This window comes from Lissotriton vulgaris, chromosome 8 (genome assembly GCF_964263255.1).
Source record: "Lissotriton vulgaris chromosome 8, aLisVul1.2, whole genome shotgun sequence".
In the NCBI taxonomy this organism is placed as follows: Eukaryota; Metazoa; Chordata; class Amphibia; order Caudata; family Salamandridae; genus Lissotriton; species Lissotriton vulgaris.
Window position 1 is genome coordinate 939,085,898 of NC_141696.1, and position 22,942 is coordinate 939,108,839.

A 22,942-nucleotide genomic window follows, 5' to 3' on the forward strand; every position below is an offset into this window, starting at 1 on the left:
CCAGTGGTAGGAGTCCTACACACACCCCCTCCTATGTCTGGGCACTACTGGGAGTCCTATCCAGCAACCCCTCCTATGTCTGGGCACTGCTGGGAGTCATATCCACACCCCCTCCTATGTCTGGGCACTGCTGGGAGTCATATTCACACCCCCCTTCTATGTCTGGGCACTGCTGGGAGTCATAGCCACACCCCCTCCTATTTCTGGGCACTGCTGGGAGTCCTATCCAGCCACCCCTCCTATATCTGGGCACTGTTGGGAGTCATATCCATACCTCCCTCCTATGTCTGGGCACTGCTGGGAGTCATATCCACACCCCCCTCCTATGTCTGGGCACTGCTGGGAGTCATATCCACACCCCCTCGTATGTCTAAGCACTGCTGGGAGTCCTACGCACACACCCCTCCAATGTCTGGGCACTGCTGGGAGTCATGTCCACACCCCCTCCTATGTCTGGGCACTGCTGGGAGTCATATCAACTCCCCCTCCTGTGTCTGGGCACTGCTGGGAGTCATATCCAAACATCCCTCCTATGTCTGGGCACTGCTGGGAGTCGAATCCAGCCAACCCTCCTATGTCTGGGCACTGCTGGGAGTCATATCCACACCCCCTCTTATGTGTGGGCACTACTGGGATTCATATCCACACCCTCCTCCTATGTCTGGGCACTGCTGGGGGTCCTATCCAGCCACCCCTCCTATTTATGGGCACTGCTGAGAGTCATATCCACACGACCTCCTATGTATGGGCACTGGTGGGAGTCCTATCCAGCCACCCCTCCTATGTCTGGGCACTGCTGGGAGTCATATCCACACTCCCCTCCTATGTCTGGGCACTGCTGGGAGTCCTGCGCACACACCTCTCTTATGTCTGGGCACTACTGGGAGTCACATCCACCCCCCTCCTATGTCTGGGCACTGCTGGGAGTCATATCCACACCCCCCTCCTATGACTGGGCACTTCTGGGAGTCCTACACACACACCCCTCCTATGTCTGGGCACTGCTGGGAGTCATATCCACACCCCCTCCTATGTCTGGGCACTGCCTGGAGTCATATCCACTCCCTCCTATGTCTGGGCACTGCTGGGATTCATATCCACACATCCCACCTATGTCTGGGCACTGCTGGGAGTCCTATCCCGCCACCCCTCCTAAGTCTGGGCACTGCTTGGAGTCATATCCACACCCCCTCCTATGTCGGAGCACTGGTGGGAGTCATATCCAGCCACCCTCCTATGTCTGGGTACTGCTGGGAGTCATATCCACACACCCCTCCTATGTCTGGGCACTGCTGGGGGTCCTATGCACACACCCCTCCTATGTCTGGCCACTGTTGGGAGTCATTTCCACACCCCCTCCTATGTCTGGGCACTGCTAGGAGTCATATCCACACCCCCCTCCTATGTCTGGGCACTGCTGGGAGTCATATCCTACCACCCCTCCTATGTCTGGGCACTGCTGGGAGTCATATCCACACCCCTCTCCTATGTCTGAGCCCTGCTGGGAGTCCTATCCAGCCACCCCTCCTATATCTGGGCACTGCTGGGAGTAATATCCACACCCCTCCTATGTCTGGGCACTGCTGGGAGTCCTATCCAGCCACCCCTCCTATGTCATGGCACTGCTGGGAGTCTTATCTACACCCCCCTCCTATGTCTGGGCACTGCTGGGAGTCCTGTGCACACACCCCTCCTATGTCTGGGCACTGCTGGGTTTCATAGCCAGCCACCCCTCATGTGTCTGGGCAATGCTGGTGGTCCACCCATGTGACATTAGTTGTTTGTATACTCATCAGGCTCCACGACTCCTGGAATTCCTTGTACTCCCACCAGTAGTAGTAGGGCCATGACCTTCTCCTCCCAGGGCTGGAACTGTACTGGTCTGTGGGGACCACCAACTCTGGTGTAATGAGCGTTGGAATAGTCCTCATCCATCTTGCGCCTCATCATCCTCCGCAGATCCTACCACCTGGCCTGGCAAACCTTCCTGGTGCGCCTGACGGGTGCAACAGCATTAACCCCATAAACGATCCTCTCCCACATGCGTGTTTTCTCCTCTATGCTGGTCTGTCTTACCAATGCACCAAACAGCTGTGGCTCAACTCTGATGACTTCATCTGCAAAGATCTCCATCTCCTGGTTACAAATGTGAATGGGGGATGACTGTGTCTATGGATGGGGGTGTGGTTCAGAATGTGGGTCAAAATGTGACGGGGGTGTGTGGGTCTGGAGATAATTGTGGGTATGTATGAAGGTGGATGTGTGCAGTTGTTGGTGTGTAGTCAGTCTCTGTAGGTAAGTAGGTAAATGGGTTTGTTGCAAAGGATGATGGTTTGTCGGTTTGGGCCCTTTTTATTGGTCCATTTGTGGGTGTGGCTTATTTTGAATTTTTGGGTGGGAGTGTTATAAGGGGTGGGTCTGAGTTGGGCCCTCTGTTTGCCACTTTTGATTTGGCCAGGACATTGCTTTGTACACAGAAGTTATATTTTGTGGTGTTGTGTGACTCTTTTGAACAATCCCTGTGCTATTTTTGGGGTAGGCATGTGTATTTTTTGAGGGGGAGTACGTTTCGTACTTTATTGTATAGTTCTATCATATGCGACGCACTTACGGGGTACACATGCGCTTCTTTGATGGGGGTTCGATACGTACTTTAATGTGTAACTGTCTCATATGCAATGTATTTACGGGGTACGCGTGCGCTTCATTGAGGTGGGGTTCGTTTCGTACTTTATCGGGTAGCTCTCTCATACGCGACGTATTGGCGGGGTACGCGTGCGCCTCGTTGATGGGGGTTAACTTACTATTTGAGTGTGCGGCTCGCTCATACGCAATGTTTTCCATGTAAATCGCAGCTCAGACGCGACGGTGTTTCCGCATACAATTCGCGGTAACGGTCCCCGATCGGGATCGTACTTGGCGGGTCGTACGCCATGTTTACAAATCGTATGGTTCACCCGCCGAGTCCGTATGATACGGTTCTTCGCTGGTTTTTCATACGTTTCGTAAACATTTGGATGGAATCTTTGGGTTCGAATCGTACTTTAATGTGTAACTCTCTCATACGCGATGTATTTACGGGGTACGCGTGAACTTCGTTGAAGGGGGGTTTGATTTGTACTTTATTGGGTAGCTCTCTCATACCTGACGTATTGGCGGGGTATGCATGCGCCTCGTTGATGGGGGTTAACTTTCTATTTGATTGTGCGGCTCGCTCACACGCGGTGTTTTCCATACAAATCGCAGCTCAGACGCAAAGGCATTTTCACGTACATATCGCGGTAACGGTCCCAGATCAGGATCGTACTTGGTGGGTCGTACGCCATGTTTACAAATCGTACGGTTCACTAGCCGAGTCCGTATAATACGGTTTTTTCGCTGGTTTTTCATATGTTTTGTAAACATTCGGACGGAATCTTTGGAAACAAATAGTACTACGCAATTCGGACGGCTTCGTACGAATCGTACGGAAACGGCTACAAATACGAATCGTAGGACGGTTTTCTTTCCCGAATCGGAATCGAGCCCTTAGACTTGATACTTTTGCCATGGTGAACTGACAATTTTAAAACTGCACTACAGGCGGCAATTGCAGGCCTTGGAGATGTGTTAGAAGGCTACTTAAGCCATATAATAGTGACCTATAAGTAAATTAAATATGCCAATCAGGTGTAAGCCAATTTTACCATGTTTTAGAGAGAGAGCACTTTAGCATTGCATAGCAGTGGAAAAGTGCACAGAGTCCTAATACCAACAAAAGCAAAATTCTATAAACAGGAGGGGTGAAGGCAAAGTGTTTGGGGGAAAACCACACTGAGGCCCCCATTATCCGCCCGCCATCCAGCCGGGTGGATAACGGGACCGCCCGCACAAAACATGCAAAATGGGACCCCCCGCCAAAGGAGCGGCGGTCCCGCCTTGAGCATTAGGATGCGCCCGCCACACAGGCGCGCGCATCATGTATTTTTACCATTCCGGCGGGCGGTGCAGAAAGCGCCGCCCGCCGCAATGGTAATAATGCACTTTGTGCATTTCAAAGCACAACATGACAGGCACCGTGCGGTGCCTGCCATGTTGCACTTTGCAATGCGGGGGGGTACCATAGGTACCCCCATGTGCAGCCCCCGGACTCCCAAGGGGCTCGCAACAGGCCCCCGCAGGGAGTCTCTGCATGCAATACCGCCACGGAAAATCATGTCAGGAAGGGCATCCTAATATGGCTGGCGGTGTCTCATAGACACCATCACCATATTAAACATTTTCCGCCCGGCCGCAAGGCGACGGGGGCGGAAAAGCGGCGGACGGTCTTTCCGTCCGCCACGGTCCCCCCCGCCATTCTAATATGGCGGGAGGGAATTCTGGAGATGATGTCGGGCGGATTGCCCCGCCATGCCGGCGGAGGCTACGGCCAGCCTGGCGGGAGCAATCCGCCCGACATCATAATAGGCCCCCAAGAATGACAGGTCAAACAGTAAATCAAACAAAATTGGATCTGGTCCCCATTCGAAAAAGGGTGGTGTTTCAGAAAAAGGTTTTCATTTAAGTTTAACTTAATTTATTTTGCATAGTTATTAAAAAACATTGTAGTGTTTGCTTTAAAAAGATGCAATCAAATTGTTGTTATATATTAATAAAAAAACATCAAACAGAAGCTAACATTGCTGTGCAATAAAAAAAGCGGTAGCTGTACAGACAAATGTATATATATTTTTAACAAAAGTGCTAGTGCTAGTGCTATTATGCAATAATAGAAACCATAATCAGAAGGTAACATAATTGTAAATTTAAATAAAGAAAAAAATGGTTGCTGTACAAACGATTATTTTTTAACGCAATGCTCCGTCCTTTGGAGAAAGCCAGTCCCGGATTTTAAGTTAGTTGCGCCATAGAGCATTCTCACTAGTTTATCTGTTGTTCGACTATGACAATTTTAGATGTTTTTTGCTCAGCCAGCTTTAGGTATTTTACTAATCTGCAGTTCAGCTGCATATTTCCCGGGTTAAAGCAAGCCAACACCGCTTGTCTTCAGGTGAGGGTTCCTAATTGCTTGAGGGAAGCTTTTAATAGCAGTAACCGTTCTTGATGTGAATCCTTACAGGTACAGATTAGGTGTAAAATGTCTCCTTCCTTGTTGTTACACAGCCTGCATGCGCGTGGCGTTGTAGCCCTTAGCCATGGTGGAAGATGTTGGGTACACGGGAGGATGCCAAATCTGTACCTTAGGAATTTCATTTTTAACTCTTTAGAGTAACCCTGATTAAAGTACCTCTGCGTTGCAAGTGATTTGTACGCATTCAAGTTCATCCAGGCATGGGAATAGTATGCAGGGATTTAAGTGGGCCGGGTCTCAAGGGGTCTGAGCACCGGCAGTTTTTTTCAGGGGGCCTCGAAACGGGTCTCTATCGGGCTCTGTTTTGAGCCCTGACACAGGCAGCCCGTTTTTTTTCCCGGACTGCAATGACCGCTGTTTGCTGTCACTGCAGTAAAAAGTGCCAGGGCTCAAAACAAAGCCTGATAGAGAGGAGACCCGTTTCGAGACAGCACCAGGCACATGGATGTACTCTGCTCACACTGCTCACTTCTCAGTAGTAGAGAAGTTACAGCATGACGTCATGCCAGGGGAGCATTGTGGGGGAAGGGAAATCCTTTAAGAGTCATTTTCTTTCTGGATTTCCCTTCTCTTTCTGAAACTCAGGAGCAGCAACATTGTGGTAGGATCACCAAGGATTTAATTGGAAGCTTTGTCAATATTATATACAAGTTATAGTTGCAGCTTATTTATCTTCTGCAAGTAATAACCATTGACAACGCCAATATTACTTACTTATTGTAGGTATGATATTACTTGTATCAAATATCTGGATGCAATGACGGAAACAGCAAATTACAAGTCAGGCGGCACACTATGCTAAGCACAGATTTTTTGCGAAAGTGATTTAAGGCCACACCCCTAATTACACTGGCCACGCCCCTTTGAGAGACCCCCCAGTTTTTTCATCCCACTTAAAGCCCTGATAGTATGCAAAGGTTGCTTTGTGCTCTGTTTCAGCAAAAGGGGTCACAGTCGGTGGAAGTCCATCAGTCTGTTGTTGCACTGCTTTCGAGTCGAACATGCCATGGCAGCGGTGGTGCTAGTTGGTGATTGCTCAATATTGATAGCCTGTTAGGTAATCATGCATGTCTCCTATGTGTTTGAGTTTTTCAAATACGCATGCATATTTTAGTTGTTACCAGGTGCAGAAAGGGCAATAAAGGAGCAGGGGCAGCTTGAATCCAGTGTAGCACAACACATTTGGTTTGCTATGAATGATTTGACAGTGGAGTCGAAAGGTTGCTGTCCCTGAAGTAGTTTAGTGCAAATGACTACCAGTGGTGGTTTTTGCAGAAGCACATAGGGGCAGATTTATGATGCCCTTGCGCCGCAATTGCGTCACTTTATTTGACGCAGCTGCGGCGCAAACAATGCGCCCTATTTACAACGTGACGCATCTAGGAGATGCGTCACGTTGTAAAGCCCTGCGCCATAAGGAGGCGTTCCTGCGCAGGTGGGGCGTTCCTGCGCAGGAACGCCTCCTGAAAGTGGCTGAGTGAAATCTATGAGATTTCACTCAGTCACTTTCTGACCAATGCTACGTCAAAACCCTGCGCCTGCTTGAAGCAGGCGTAGGTCTTGAGGCAGCATTGTGTAGATGGGGCACCCCCGAGCCTTGCTGGAGCTGCGTCGCGCTTGCGACGCAACTCCAGCAATGCGCCACATTTCCGGCACAGATGCGTCACGCATCTGTGCCGTTTTAGCACCATGGTGCGCCGCATTATAAATGCGGTGCACCATGGGTGGCGTAGCTGTGGCGCACTGTGGCGCACGTTAATCTGCCCCAAAGTGTGTGACGGACAGTGCTATCTATATATATCATATCACTGTCAAATACTCAATGCTTTAAGCACTGTGCATTCTTTGTATTTTTTGGTAATAGGGAGTTGGTTATTTCGTGGTCAACTCACAAAGGCATTTAAAACTTCATAGCTGCAGAGAAGGGGGATTTTGTTGGCAGCATGTGTCTAGTGGTGACGGGGTGGAGTAGGATCTACAATTTATTCAGTTTATTCAATGTTTCAAAATGCAGTCCTGTTGCTTTCTTGATGAAATCCGCATATGACAGCTAAGAGTCAAATATCACTGCAAGCACACACTTTGCCTGGGGCATGATTTGTAAATTGTGGGACACAAGGGAGAGGTCAGTGTTCATTGCTTTGGTGATGTTTCTATTGTGCATTGAGATTCTGGGGATTCTGCTTATTGTCATTATAACATAGCCAGTTTGAGGCCATCTACTGTTTCATAAAGAAAAATCCTTGGGCGAAGTATTAGTGTTCATCCCTTCAGTGTATTCACTAACGAAGTGAGACTTCACCTAACTTCCAAGCGACATAGAGCTTGCAATCTCTGACCAAGGAAGGAGAGAGAACATAACGTACATATTTGATACCGGGGTAGGATAGATTTTTGCGGGCCGACTGACAGCAAATGGGCATGGGAATGATTTCACTTTGTTTAAAATTAGATAAGGCCTAAACAGACTGCCGTCTCACTTCTCATTCAAAATGATAACATTTACACAGAAAAATGACCTGTGAAATTTTGAAATGCACCTCACTTTGTGGTAGCAGTTTACCACAACGAATGGTTTTAGTGGAAGGGGGTCATTGGTACAACAATGCAATAAAATATTGAATGCAAACATACAAATGTAAAACTAGACTTGTAAAAATACAAAAATACATTAATGTGTATGTTTGCACATGTAAAATTAAAATGACATGAAGGGGGAAACATGAGGGTTGTAGTACACGCCAAATGCAAGGACATTCTAAATAAGCTTAAGAAATGGGGCGCCCCTAACATTTTTAATTATGTTAGAAAAAAACGTGTTATGCCTTTAGAAATGCTCAAACAAACATTACAAGAAAGTTATGAAACAAGATCTAAGCATAGCCTATTTTTATGGCTATATGCTCTTAGCACATTGATGAAAGCACATTACGCACGTATTTAATTAACTGGGAGACACATTGTTCAGCGGAAATGAAATCTCTGCTAGGAGAAAATGTCAATGCTTTTAACTGAAAGGCAGAGGTTTGTTGTAAATGTGAAAATGCTTCAAGATGGAGGAGTGGCGCTAGTAGGCAGTGGGAGTAGTGGCACTACTCTCTTGCTCCCTCCAATGCCTCTCTTCCAAGTAGAACTCAGGGTACCGGATTGGGCATGGTGCCGTCGGGGGAAGACTCGGATAGGTGTGTGGGGAAGGAGGGCTGCACCCTTCAGATGATACGTTCTAATCCGGCTACCTCCTTGGACACCTGCAATGAAGCCTTAAGCCCCTCTCCACTCAGCCACTTCAAGCCAGGGAGCCAATCTAGCCAGCACAGGCAAGTTACCCTTGGATCCTCAGAATGAAGTGCAGTGGAAGACTGCTGGAATATTATGGGGCCAGGTAGGAAGAGCAAAGACCGGAACTTAAGACCGAGGTGGAACCATTGCTGCTATGTCCACTTGCACCACATACGGTCTTGACATTTCAAGGTGGAGCAGAGCCGGCTTTACGGCCAGTGCGACTGGTGCGGCCACACCATGTGCTGACCTGAGTAGGGGGCGCTGACCTCAAAGGGGGGGGGGGGTCGCTGTGTTTTAGAAGTCATTTACTAGTTAAAAACACCTTCTGCTGAATTCCTTGGGTATCTAGCTTTCGGGCAGCAACATAAATGTCAAGATAGCTCTTGTAATTAATGTTCCTTCTAGTGAGTGAGAACGGAGAAATACCTAGGGCCTCATTTATGAAAAGTGACGCATCGCTGCGTGAAAACAGCGATGCGTCACTTTTCACTGCGCACTCCTTACGACATTCCTGATGCGTCATATTTAATGTATGACTCATCATGTCGCAAGGAGTTACAGATACGTCAGTATTTCTGACGTATCTGTAAGCGCAAAAGTGACGCATTGCTGGAGTGTGTTTCAAAAGTGAAGCAACTCCAGCAATGCGTCCTTTCACATGGGGAAAGCCCCATGTGAAAGGGCTTGCGTCAGTCTTACGCCTGCTGTGAGGCAGGCGCAAGATTTTGACGCAACAGCGTCCTAAAAGTGACGCAGTGAAATCTCATAGATTTCACTGCGTCAGTATTACAAGGCTTTTTGCGGGGGAATGCCCCCTCTGCATACAATATACCTGACGCAGGTATAATGTGGCGCAGAGGTTTAAAAAGTGACGTATCTACCTAGATGCGTCACTTTTTAAATATGGTGCAACGAGTCACATTTTTTACACCGCTGGTGCGTCACAAAATTTTTTTTTGCACATTGTCTCTTTTCCATTGGGGTGATCATCTGGCTGAAAAGATGAAGACTTGATGAGGGATTTATTTTTCAGGCTTAGGCGTCATATGTCCTTCAAGCCCCAGAAGTCAATTGCCTCGGAAAACACATACGCAATAGGAGAGAATTACCCTCTCATGAATGGAGAGAGAACAATGCAAGGGATGCAATTATCAAATGTTGCAAATATTCTTACAAATGAGATTGCATATCAGATTACCCCTATGACTACGACAGAGGAAATTGAGAACATACTATAATTGATTGGTTTGAGTATTGGTATTTAATTACATTGTGCTTTCAGTGGTTGTTATTTATTTGGATAAATTTTATGAGAACATCAACATTGTATTTGGTGTGTGAGTTATGGTTTCTGTGTATGTTGTGAGAGATATGAATTGTTCTCCTAATACAATTTGTGAATTTCAATAATTTTAAAATTTTCATTTGCTAACATAACTGTTTTTTCAGTAAATTTCTCAGATCTTTTTTAACATATGTAAATGTGTTATAACCGAAGCTAGTTATAGATTGAGTTTAAATGTAGTTTTTTTTCATTTACTCTGTGTTTTTTAGATCTTTACCACATGCAATACTGCCTTATGGCCAACAAACCTGAGCAACCAGATACTGCTTCAGACGGCCTGTAGCTGTGCACAGTGAAAGCTGATCACATTGATGGGACTGTGGCTAGGTCCTGTGCCCAACATTCCACAGACAGTCAGACCTCACTGAGCATCGACCTTGGCCATAAATAGTGAGGTGGGTCATAACGGTTGGCCTTCATCCAGACACAACTCTCCATGGAGCCCCCTGTACTCTGGTTTAGGCCATATGTAGCAGGAGATAGCTGCAGGTGCCCAGGCCCTGTGGTTAACCCACAGCGTGCAGTCAACTAAATCTGTGCAAGGACTTGGGCTGTGCACAATATGGGTTGCCTGGAGTTCCCCATCCTGTCATGTGGCCTATTAAAAATGGTCGCTGAACGTGAGCAGTGGGGGTTGGTAGCAGAGAAAGGACTGCAGTCAGGCCCTTCTTCTAGCCCACTGTGTGTGGCTAACCATGTGGGTAAACATTGGCAAGTGCAGTTCTAATACAGCCATAGTACGCTGAATACTTTCTTTTTCGTTTTCTTAAGGATTCATAATTACTGTGCTGAATTTATGAATCCTGAGGCATAAGAATGGCCCTGAAGACCCAATTCAGCATAGTATTTGTGAATTCTGTTATACAAGTTATTTTTTGCTGATTTATTTGATTTCACATGGGCCTCCTGGTCACGGTAGGTTCACCTCACCCCTTTATGCTGTTATTCTTTTTATATGTCCCAACAAAGTGCTCAATTCACGCATGTTCAGAAATATGCGCCTTGATTCATGAATTTACAGCTGGATTCCTGAATCTTCAATGGGCAATTGCAAAAAAGCCTCCATGTTCAATTGTACGTCTTATTTTTTTGATTCAAGAGCCATGGATTCCCTGCTCGATAGCTCTAAATTTCAATGTTTATCGGCTATTTTCCTTGCAAATTCTGAGCTTAATATGCTGTCAGATTGAACTCTGATTTCCTTTAACTGATATCTCCTGATTACCTCTGTACTTTAACGACTGGTGACAACGAACAGGTCAAATCTTTCAGCTGCAGAACTATTGACTCTGGCTATTGTACGCTGTACTGTAGCATTATTTCGGATTTATCTTGTGAACTGGTTCTGAATAATCTACAACCGATTCTTGGTTTGAATGATTCCGAATTGCATATTGTATTTGCAATGAGTTTTTTTCTGTCTCTCTCTCTCTCTCTCTCTCTCTCTCTCTCCTCCCACATAATGTTAATTGATGATGTATTTGCTCTAAGCTGATGATGTATTGTGTTTTAACCTGTTTACAAATGAATTACTGATATTAAATGATTCCAATTTATTGTTGTGCTCTGGCCATTCATATTGAAGTTTTGATAAAGTTATTTTGAATGACTATTCTATGTGTTTTGTCTTTACTTATTATTGATATCATTGATATTATGTGAATGTTGTTACTAGATAAGCACTTCTTTAATATAGGAGTGGCTTTCTGTCTCTGATTATCTGAGTCCCTATCAGCTCTAACAAAGATGTATTGTATTTGTATTGTATTTAGGACTTATAAAGCGGGCTATCACCCAATGGGCATCCTGGCGCTACCAGAGGACCTTATGGTTGTGATTTATTGTAGTGTGTCTATGGGCTCAGCTCAATGTTTTTGTGAAAAGTGTTGCTGTGGATTGAGTTAATGGTGTGGTGGGTAGCTCAGGATTGAGCCCACAAATTTTACTCAATCTTCCGCTGGATCAATGTGTTAACACTGTATAAATGCCAAAACCCACTGAAAGAATCTGCAACAAAAGAAGTAAAGACACTTCCTTAAGTAAAGTTTAATTGCATGGTAAGTTTTAAGTACATCCATTCAGCTGTTCTTTCTGTATCAATGTTATACATTTTGCAGCAATTGAAACAATTTGGTATTGATGTGACAGTGATATTTTACTGTGTAAAACATATGTTTTATCATTACAATGTATATGATGCAGCAATATAGGCTCCTAACCGGGTTGTATTTGGGAGCAAAGAGTCAGTGTGCAGGGACTGGGATATAAATATATGCAGGCAAGTGTGGTGTTGAATTGCAGATTAGGAATATGTAGTTTACTTTATTTTGGTAATACAAACAACTTTAATCTGTTCTCTTTTTCTCTAGTTCACTGTCCACAGCTCTCCTCTGTCTGTTTGCATGTCATACACTGCACTTGTGCCTGCCCCCATCCTTCGTTGCAGCACCCAACGCAATTAAGCTCTCAACACTCCCAGAGAAGAGCAGGAAGTCTGAAACAACAAGCCCGCAGTGAGTTACAGCAAGGTGCGCCTGTGTGCTTTTTAACAAGCCCAACTGATTCAAGAAGCATAAGAGAAGTAAATACTGCCATTGTAGCTGCTGGTGAAGGTGTAGGAGACAAGGATAAGGTCGAGGCTGTCTCTGGGACCAAGGGGCAATATGGTTTACACTGTATTGAGCTCGAGGTCCCCCAGCTCTGCCCTGCCTTTTCCTCTCATCCCTCTCACCAGGGAGCTGGTGAGTAATATGGCTTATCACCTGTGGTGGCTTGGGGAAGGGAGGGAGCTTCTTTTTAACGTACAGTCAGTTCGTCTAGCTCCCCTTCTTTCAAGATCCTCTCAGAGCTCCAGCACTTGTATTCACATTACTTTCATCATAAACCCACAGGGGTGGAGGTGGCGGCTCACATTCTGCTGAATGAAAAGTCAAGGGAGAAGGTACGTTTTTCCCAACCATAGCTCCCATTTCCAGTTGGTCCAGTGCACTATGCTCCTCTTTATTCTATGTTCTTCACATATGTATCACGTTTGAATTGCATAAATAGCACTCGCAGGGCCAGATGTAGGTACATTTTATTTACCGACCTCTTAAATACCGAGTCATACCGACTCGGTATTACCGAGTAGGAAAATGAGATGTAGGTAAGAATGGCGGTAACAAATACCGACTCGGAACCAGTCGGTAATCGGAAACGGTATTTACCGTCTCGGAATATACCTACACGGTAAAATCCGAGACGGAAAAACCCAAACCGATCCACCGGTGCCACGGGCCATAGGAATGAATGGCAACTCCCGACCCGGAAAATACCGAGTAGGTAAAGACCGACCCGGTATTTACCGTGTCGGAACTATCCGCCGAAGAATTTGAAACTGACAAACATGTGCGCCTGTGAACCAATCAGGTACTTCAACCACACCCAAATTCCAAGCCACAGGGGAACTAACCAATCAGATCCAACCACCACACCCCAGTACTTGGGACAGGCCACGCCCATGCAGGTGCAGAAACAAACAGTCAGGAGAGCAGGAGGACAGAGTGTGGAGCAGCCTTACCTGAGACAAAATACACAGCAAGATGGAGAGCCAGGAGGCACAGAGAGAAGCTGCAGAGCGCAAAAGGAAGCAGAAGTTCAGCCAGGAGGAACTGCAGGTGCTGATTTCGGAGGTTGTCAGACATTATGGCAAAATTTTAGGAAAGCAAACTCTGCATGTTGCAGAATCCATCAAACGCAGCACCTGGTTGGACATACAAGGCAAGGTAAATGCCATTGGTGTCACCCACCGTGACCTAGAAGACCTAAAAAAACGGTGGTATGACATCCGCATAATCACCAAAAAAAAGCTTGCTGCCCACCGCAAGGAAAGTGATGCTACAGGCGGAGGAAGAAACAGAGCCCCCAGACTCACCGACATCGAGGAGATGGTCGCATCCACCCTTGAGAAGGAATGTATTCACGGAATTGGAGACGCAGACAGCTCAGCAAGAGGAGCTAAGAAACCAGGTAAGATGCAAGAACACTATCATTTACCCTTTTACCTATTCCCCTCACAGGACAAATCAGACTCCACAACAGGTTTAACTAATGTCCTGCAATGCATCCTGTGAAATGTAGTCATGTGTAGATACCTCAGAGCAGTCAGCGTGCATTGCAGCAAGGGGAGCAACAGACAAGTAGCATAGGCAAATGAGAGACAGGCTAAAGTGCAATAGAAGTGTATTTTATCACATGACACAGGTGATCAACATTACTGACACAATGTCCATGTCTGTCCACAGGAGAGTCAAAGCGCAGCACAGCTGAGGTCAGAGAGAAGAGGAGGGAAGGAGCCGGACCTAGCACATCTCACGGAGGGCAGGACCAAGAGCAGGCAGCCCCGATACCTGAGGAGGCAACTGCAGAAAATCCACAATCCCCTCTCCTATTCGGTAGTCAGGACACAGGAGCGGCAGAACTATCACCCACCCCAACATCACCATCCCCAGTGCTGGGAAGAGTCAGGAGCCATGATGTGCCCCCTCGCAGAATACTGCAAACATCATCGGAGGAGGAGGAGGAGGAGGGTGGCACACAGGACAGAGGCAACACCGAGCAGCAGCCCACTCCCAGAGTCACGCGGGCCAGTGTCCGAGGGCGACGTCCACGGGAGGAAGAGGATGTGCGGCAAGTCCAAGGTGTCTTCTGCGGACTGGAGGCCACCATGGTGAAGGTGCAGCGCCTGCAGGCGAAAGCAATGATGGGGGTTCAGAGGCACGCATGCACAACAAATGATAAACTGGAAGCAGTAGGCAAGGGCATAGGGGAAATGGCAGAGAGCATGCAATCCATGGCGTCAGGAATATCAGATATCACACAGTGCATGACTGTCCTGTGTGACAAATTGGACAGGGACCATTTGGCGAGACGCAAGGCCCGTGTGGATGTGCGCCAGCAAACCAAGGCCCTGAACACGTTTGCAACTGCCATAGTGCAGTGCTGCAACAATTTAAGTGAAGGCATGGCCAGGATGACCTCTGCAATGGAGCTGGTGCTCGCGCAACAGACTGGCACTGGAGGCGACACTTGTGCTGCCGAAAGCGAGGGGTCCACCAGCAGGAGTGGTGCAGGCACTCCTGTGCATGAGTTACGGAGGAGTGGCAGGCGTGGGGGAAGTGTGACAGGCCAGCGTGAGGACATTGATTCACAGCCACAGCAGCCCCGCCCTGTGGCCCGTGCCCACAAACAATGACTTTGCACTCCAACCAAGGCTGTAGTCACGGTGGTGTTAACCGTGACATCACACTCATGGAGTGTTTGTATTAGTGAGCCCAATGTGAGCTAACAATGCTGTGGCGTAGTGAATATTAAACTACTTCAACAAAGTTACATTCATGCCTGTGTCTCTTTACTCACTCAGAAATATTGTTGTGTAACCTCTGCCCGTCTCAGTCATCCCTTCTGTAGCTGCTGCTGCCACTGTAGCTTGGGGCTCTGCCACCTCTGGGTCGTCATCAATGTTCTCATGATATGTGAGCTCCACCTCAGTGCCTTGCTTGGTGGCGAGATTATGCAACATTGCACAGGTCGCTATTATTTTGCAGCAGATGATTGGGGTGTACTGCCGTGCACCTCCACTCTTGTGGAGGCAGCGAAACCTGCTCTTTAGGAGTCCAAATGTGCGCTCAACTACGTTTCGTGTGGATCTGTGAGCCACGTTGTATCGCCTTTCACTCCTGGTGGATGGGTTGAGGTAGGGAGTGAGCACAAAGGACCGCAGGGCATATGCACTGTCGCCTAGGGGGAGAAAGATAGACATTAATTGCAAGTACATGAGACGTAGATCTAATGTGAGTGTCAGGGTGTGTCAATGTGATTTACCTAGCAGGTATCCATTTCCAAATTCTCCGGCAAGTAGGCGCGTGTATATTCCACTGTTCTGGAAGATGTATGAATCATGGCTACTTCCGGGGAACTTGGCTACGATGTCAGTGATGAGGTTACCTGCATTACATATGACCTGGACGTTGATGGAGTGCGTTGATTTGCGATTCCGGTATATGTGCTCTGTGGCTGCAGGTGGACAGAGTGGGACGTGGGTGCCATCGATGCAGCCGATCACGTGAGGGAAGTGTGCCAGTTGATAAAAGTCAGTCTTGGTTTTGGCTAATTCTGCCGGTGTCACAGGGAATGAAATATAATGCCCCATCCTCTGCATCATGGCGTCAATAAACCGCCTGAAGAAGCGGGACAGGCAGCCCTGGGACACGCCACCCACTGCAGCTATCACACTCTGGTAGCTCCCTGAGGCCAGCAGGTGTAAGCTACATAGCACCTGGACATGAGGCGGGATCGCATGGGCCCTGGGTGTTGGGTGGTCCAGGAGAGGGTGTAGGTCCCTGATCAATTGCTTGATGGTGTCTGGGTGTAGCCTGTACCTCTGCAGTATTTCAGGCTCTGTCAGTTGGAACAGTGTTATCCTCTGCCTGTACACTTGTTCCTCCCTTAGCCATTCTCTCTGTCCTGCTGCCTGTAGTCTCTGCCGTCTTGCTATGATGTAAAAAGCCGCCATCATGGGTCCTGAGGTGCATTTTGGGACTTTTTTTATAGCCCTCCCTTGGTTACCACCTGCTTTCAATGCATGGTAAATACCGACTAATAAATACCGTTTTTCGGCAGAATCGGTATTTTTGTGCTTACCTACATCTCCAAGGCTAATTTTTACCGTTCCTGATTTACCGAGTCGGAGAATACCAACTCGGTATTTATGTATACGGTATATTCCGACACGGTCATTTTACCGGGTCATTCTTACCGAGTCGGTATGTTTCCGACTCGGATTTTCAAAAATCGGTAAATCATGGCCTCCTACATCTCATTTCCTCGGTAACGGCCGATTTTACCGGTTTTCGGCCGTTACCACCCGGTAAACGCCTACCTACATCTGGCCCTTAATGTCTAGCAGCTTGGGGGTCATAACTTACTTAAGGGAATTACACACACAATATTCCTGGTACTGATGGGCAAGAAAAGCCACTTATTCAGGAAACTGGAAGTTATCTCACGGGATTCATAAAATGAGACACAATAAAGGGAAGCAGACGAAGAAGGACAATCAAAATAAATGTGGACAACATAATCTACGCGATTGGTATGAGACAACATGTAAGCAAAAGCTACCTAAACAATCACCACATGTAGCTGCAGTAGAAGGCTTTGCTACATCAATGGAAACATCTAATCATGATGACAATACTGATGTTTGAGGAATAAAACATTACGTTAAGAAAGCAAGCATTACAACATTCTCAGAAACCAGTTTAACTCCTCAGCCTGATGAAGTAATCGAGGCATTGCATTCTCCATGACAATAATTCGGCTTGATCATCAAAATCCATCAGAAGTAACTGGAGATAGAGATTTTAGAAGTGTTTATAACTTTTGAATGCAACTGCAAACAAGCAATGATCCACAAAAAATCAGTAACCTTTTCAAACATTTAAAAGATTTAGTGCAGGAACTCCAGTTGGGTGACCAAATCCATCGGGGAAAAGGTCTAGCGGGCCAGAACGGATACCATGGGCAGTTACCTGGCCGCCTGAGTGTTTTTGGAAGCAAGTTCTAAACTTTACAGCACAACTGTCATACACTTCAATAGAGATGTCTGATGCTGAGGAAACAGGACCAGTTGTGGTGCTGTCAACAGGTCCAGTTGTAGTGCTGTCAATGGGGGTGAGTCAGTCCACAGGCAATGTAGGGCAACTTTAGCCATAAAGATTGGGATCTCTCAAAGTCCTCTACATTGCAGCAGTGGAACAACCAATGCTTCACTAGTGATCTCACAGCACAACAATTGGATTCAAACTCCTTTGGTGGGGGCTGGTGTCACTGGATTGCATTACCTAGCACTCTTGGGTCCATATGCAAGTCTTGACTATCTTGGATTTGTCTCTTGTGCCTGATGACTGCCGGCGGCAAAACATCTATGATGGCTACCAACTTGTCGGCTGGAGCTGGAGCTGGTTCCAGGGGATCAGTCAACTGTTACTTGGAATCAATGTTGTTGTTGAAGGTGGGAAATCAATGATTCCCCGTGTCAGGAGCCACAGACACAGTACCAGTCTCACAAGCCCAAAAGTCTAACAGGTGCAGACCTCTCTATGGTGTAGCCTTTCTTTTAAAAGGGCAACAGGGCAGTCCTTCTTTGGTCCTTTCTTCTTCTCGTTTGTCAACTGAGGGGCAGGGTGCCATAATTATCACAGGAAAGAACCCCTAGAGGAGCATGCGGTCACTAGCCAATGGGCTACTGGGTCCCTTCCTATCTAGTGACAAGTTTTCTGTGATGTGTAGTATCTAGCTATCCAAGAGTGCCCCATTCTTGCCCCTATCAAGATGGCACGACCCTTCCTCAGGCATCAGGAGCAGGGTAGCCCCCCTAGAGGTGTGGCTACCAGTAGGCCTCACTCCTATGATGGACACGGTTTGGGCAGAGATTGCTCTTCCTTGGATCTGTTTCCAAATTGTCTGCAGGAACAATAGGCATCCTGCTCAGGGATGTTGTCATGAGTTGCCCTTTTGGGCTAACACTATGAGTGGCCTTCCTGGGTGAGGTGGTCACACCTCACTCTGCAGAAACTGCCTTTGTTCCTCAGGCTGGGAGTTGTTCACACATCTCCCCAGGCGGTCAGAAATCTGTCTGTGTATCGGGGTCTTTCTGAGGCCACTGGGCTAGTTGAAGTGCAGAGGGGAAACTTTCTAAAAGTTGCTTAACTTTTTTTAGTGACTTTAAATCTGACCATGGGATCAGGTCGGATTTAATGTCATTATTAATTTGATACCTTACTCAACTCTGTTAGGTAGTCCCATTTAGAAGTAAGTTAGGCTGGGATGCCAAATTTTAACCATTTGTTAGACAAACGGGGTCACTAACCTCTCTATAGCAAAATGACAATTGCTGTTAATACATATAGAAAATCTTATGTCTTACTTATAATTAATATAGCTCCCTGCCATAGGTCTCCATAAGCCTTCCTTAGGGGAGACCTACATATATCCTTAAGGGAAGCGGTGGCTTTGCCATTAGGTGTAATTACAAAGTCGAGCTCGAAGTGTAAAACACCGCTCTTTCAATCTGCAGGCTCAGTCTGGGGTCCATTTTGTCTCTTCCACATACAGGGTGGCACAAACAGTAATGCAGCCCTGGGTAAACACTCTGCCTTACATGCCCTGTGTCTCCGGATGTACCATATACTAAGGAATTATAAGTAAGTCAGTACTAGCCAACTGGGGGAATCCAAATGAACATACTTGTATTTAGGGTTAGAGCAGAGGCACTGCGGTAAGAATGTCAGGCCTCATTACACTCTCAGAGTCGAAAAACCTGCAGCATGTGTCCAAAAACAGGGGTGGTGAGCTTCTGAAAAGAGGCCTCTTCTTATTTCCTTACACTTACAAAACAACAACTAAATAAAAATAGAAAATACAGGTGGCTTCCCATGTAGTGAGAGAGATGCAAAATATTAGAACAAATCAAACACACATTTAGAGGAAGAGTGTATGGAAGGCAATATACCCTACAAAGGGCAGCCACAAGCTACAGCAGGTATTGCAAGTATAACTTCAACTTTAGCTACCTGTATAAGTGCTCTAACCTGGCAACCCCATACATTGAAGCTGCAGGTGGGCCTAATGCAATCACGTGCCAGTAGCATATCAAACATGGAAACAGAAATCAACATTATTGAAGGAATATGAAACGTTCACACCTGAAGCAGCTTGTTGTCAAACTGCGCATGCGCCCCTATTATGGACAAGTTGTGCACTCTGCCGGAACTACTCATAACTGTTTGGAGAATATTCACTCGCAACAATGTTGTATCATCTCAGTCTCATCATGCAGCACTGGCGCACAGGATCCTGGCAATCACAAAGAACCACTTATCACATTGAAAAGTAACATTCAGGGCTGAGGTAATTAGAGGACAACATAAGGGACACCTGATGCAAATGTATTCCTAACCAATATAATTGCAGAAAGCAAGGAACTTCAGGACGTTACACAGGAATCAGCTGAGGAAAGTACTCCAATCAATAAGAATATGAATAGAGGCAAAATATAAGATTAAAGAATAATAAAAATAAACTTAAAATGGCAACAGCTTAAGAATTTGCCACCAATTCGGGAAATTGAACTGCCAATAACAACACTGATCAGGCAGCCTATTAACCCATTTTAAAGCTAGTAGAGCTTAAAAAATCAGCAACAAAGGTCCATTAAAACGCAACAGATACTGAAGATAACCAAATAAGCTGTAACCTCTACAAACATTGTGGGGCAGAGAACCTACGCAGCAGCTCATCCTGTTTTACACTTTATACGCAGAAAGCACTCCACAGGAACATACTTCAGTTGTAAAGTCTTCGAAAACACAATAAAGGATCCCGGCTACCTTCTAACAAACAGGTGGGCCATCAAAAATAGTAGAATTCTCTACCAACCCCTGAAAAAGCATGTGATGGCACTGAACAACAACTTGGCAGTTACATGGATTAAAATATAGAGACACAGAATGCCTCTGGTTAAACAGAGGGTCTGACATGGCAAGAGCAAAAGTAATTAAAAACAATAAATTGAATTGGGTTTAAATAATTATGACTCCCAAACACAATAAAGGCACACAAAACAAATTCATTATTAATCCTTAATATATTTCGAGAGGTAGAAATGACATGCTCAATCGAACCAATATTCGTTGCGTATTATAGTGTATACCAACACTTACACACCTGGGCAAAAGGGTATAATTAGAAACCGATTCAAAGAATTGCAATCCACAGTAGTCAGGTGGCGGCATCAGAAACAGATGGCATTATTACTTCAAGAAAAACAGGTGTTTGCCGATTGGGGAATTATCTTTCAACCCATGGAGGTAGAAATATATCCTTCAGTTCTAATCTCCTCTAAAAGGGATAGTGATCCCAGTAACGCAATAAAAATATATTAAAAGGTACAAACAACTCAATTTAATTCCACCCTGCTCTGAGCAAATCAATCAGAGTGGATGTTAATAACATGACACCGAGGAAATGTATTAGGGCTGCACCACCTCAAGAGGATCGAACAGATTAGAGTTGGCTGGCTTCCATATTAACAACTTCAACTCACCCCTAACATGAGTGAAATACCAATAATACCATCACAAATAGAAAGCATGCGATTAATCCTAACCTCTTGGAATGTTGCGGGTCTAATACAGCTCTTGGATCTGACAGATTCTATAACATTTTTACAGACAGGGGATATCATCTGCCTACAAAAGACCTGAGAAATACACTACTGTCATATTGAAGGTTTTCTATGCAATCAATATTTGCCACCAAAACGAGCAACTGTGGCAGATCTGTGGGTGTTCTGACAATGTATCTATCCACAGCACTAACGGTAAAAATCCTTCCTTTAGAGAGATCAAAGCTCTGTACTTCGGATAATTACTATTGAGCACGTAAAGTACTTAAATCACTAATTGTTACTGTATATCAGAACTTACACAGAGGAACAGAAATCAAGTAATGCAAGGTTGTTGTGAAACTCTAAATGACTTACTTCATAAGCATGTATCTGGGAAATATTATTAACAGGGGTTGTAAGTTGTTACAACGCATTCCGTTGCAACGCATGCCTTTTCCACGCATGCGTTACAACGGAATGCCTTTTCAACGCATAACCTTTACCACAAATATTCCTTTACCGCGCATACCTTTACAATGATTTTTGTTGTAAATGTATGCTTGGTAAGGGAATACTCTTGGTAAAGGTTATATCCCTTACATGACTCCCCATCCCCAATCCTTCTTATTTTTACTCCTTCCCTTATCCCTTTTATATATATATTTTTTTTTAATACTAAAATTCCCCTTACCACTTCACGTCGTCCCCTCTGCATATTCCGTGGTGACGTCCTACGTTGTAAAGAGGAACCAGAAGTTTCTTTCTGTATCCTCTTAAATGATGCCGAATGCCTGCACTTCTCTAAGTTACTTCAGGTGAGTTTTTATTTGGGGGGAGACATCCCCAAGTCCCCTTTTTTCCCTACGTTTATTTTGGGGGGGAGACCCCCCCAAGCCCCCCTTTTCTAATTTGTCCCTTTACCACGTATCTCGTAGTAAAGGCATGCGTGGTAAAGGCTTCGGTGGTAACCCCTCATGTGTTGTAATGCATTCACGGTTAAGCTTTTCGTGGAAACAGCTGCGTTTTAGTGGCTGTTTCCCAATAACAGGAGATTGTAACTTGCACAACATGAGGCATCAACAAGATAAAAGGCAACCCTCTCAGCTATCCGGTAGGTATCCCCTTTGTTTCGTTATTCAATCTTTATTTGGTAATCCAGTGACCATATAACTGTATGTAAGTCCATAAAACAAAGCTATAGCAAGCAAGGATAGCATTTCAGGCACAAAATAAGGATTGTAAGCGTATAGCTTGCTGCATAAAGGTTTCAGTTAAGACACATATGCTTTCTGTTACCAATGTCTGTAAAAACTACATGGCAGCCCAGCACTGTCTAATACTTGCCTGCTTCACAAAAAGTAAAATAAGCATTTTCTTTAGTCAGGAAATTAATTTTCAGAAGAGAATAAAGTGCAGTGTGGTTTGTTCAGACAGTCCATCACATGGACAGACAGGCGGATAAGCAGCAAATATACCCTGTCTGGGGTGTGCAACAAGGAAGTGAATAGTGTTGAACTGTAATCTAGTAAGCAAAAATGTATGATTTAAGTTGTAGTCCCATATTAAGTAAGGCTCGATGCCAAAACAAGTACGAATATGAGCAAGACCAGCAACAGTGGGCTTTCATGCACTTTTAGACATTCTTTCCTCTTCATATTTGGCTAAAACAGTTTGGTTAATGATCTAGAAGACCTAGCAGAGAAGGTGCATGAATTTCTGAACAGTTCACTTAGATCCAGCCAATTACAGCTCTTGGATATGTATGTGATCCAAGGTATTGTTAAGTCTTTTGCCAATTTAAGACAGTTCACTATAATTAAATGGTTCAATGAGGTTTCCTCTTTGGCCAAAATGTTTAGCCACAAGAGAAGCTGTTGCAGCTTCACAATATCACGTAGATACCCTAAACTAATTTCAGAATGTGATACAAAATGGCTAGTAGGGTTTGGAACAGCTTGCAGCCTTTTTAACACCATCAGTGCTGCAGCAATTCCCC